This window comes from Seriola lalandi, unplaced genomic scaffold (genome assembly GCF_002814215.2).
Source record: "Seriola lalandi dorsalis isolate HSWRI2012SDOR001 ecotype SW California unplaced genomic scaffold, Sedor1 jcf7180002054963, whole genome shotgun sequence".
NCBI classification, from domain to species: Eukaryota; Metazoa; Chordata; class Actinopteri; order Carangiformes; family Carangidae; genus Seriola; species Seriola lalandi.
The window spans coordinates 210,969-212,006 of record NW_019525514.1 but is presented as its reverse complement, the minus strand read 5'-3'; positions in this window follow the sequence as shown (position 1 = coordinate 212,006).

Genomic DNA, 1,038 nt, shown 5'->3' with positions numbered 1-1,038 from the left:
TTGTTGTCCATCTGTACGAACTGATTAGATTTTGCTGGTCAAAGGTCAAAGGTCACTGTGACTGCTCACACAACACTTTTTAGACATAACTCAAGACTTCTTAGCAGTTATGACAAAATTTGACAGAAATGGTTCATATTTTCTCTGACTCTGGATAAACAGGGATGTAACCTGAAACTAGTCTGAGTGGAGGAGGAGGTGATTCTAGTTATTTTTGAATCAGGTAAACTTTCTTTGCATTAATTGCTCAAACGCCACCAATCTGGGCCTGTATTCACAAAGCATCTTAAGACTAAAAGTAGCTCCTAACTTGTCGATTTAGGAGAAACTCCTAAAAATAATGGGTTATTTGTTGTTACTAAGAGCTATTCACAAAGCCACTTAGCGCTAAAAGCTCGTAAGTCTGGGAGAAGTTAGAAGTATTGAAGAAGACTCCTAACTCACTGAGACCAAATCAATAAGAATCTTAAAGGGCTGCTGTCATTCTACGTCGCAGTGTTTTGGAAACTTCACACGATGCTGAATCACTGAAAAGATACGACTCAATCAGGAGGGAATAATGATCGTTGTGGAGTTTGTGAAGGATTAAATAACATCTCCAACTGAAACAACCTGATCAGCGTGGAAATTAAGTGTTTGTTAATGCTGCGTTACTTGGCAACAGAGAAAAAACCTTGTATTCACCAAACAATAAGTGCGCTCTGACCTGACATCCCGATAGCTCGTCCGTGAAAATTGACGTCAGCCATAGCAACAGAGTTTCACTCTTAGGATAAGAGTTTTCACTTCTCTTAACTTAAAGTTGGTCTCAGCAGCTTTGTGAACAGGTCTTAAGAGAAAACCTTTACTTAAAAACTTTTAGCGGGACTTTGGAGAACTCTTAGTGGGAAGATAAAATGCTTTGTGAATATGGGATGTAGTGGTAGGACGTACCCCAGCGTAGTGCTGACCGATAAATCATATTTTCATCCTCATGGTTTCACCCCCCACCCCCCCTTTCAGTAAAAAACTTTCAGTGATTTTCTTCTTCTTCAGCTT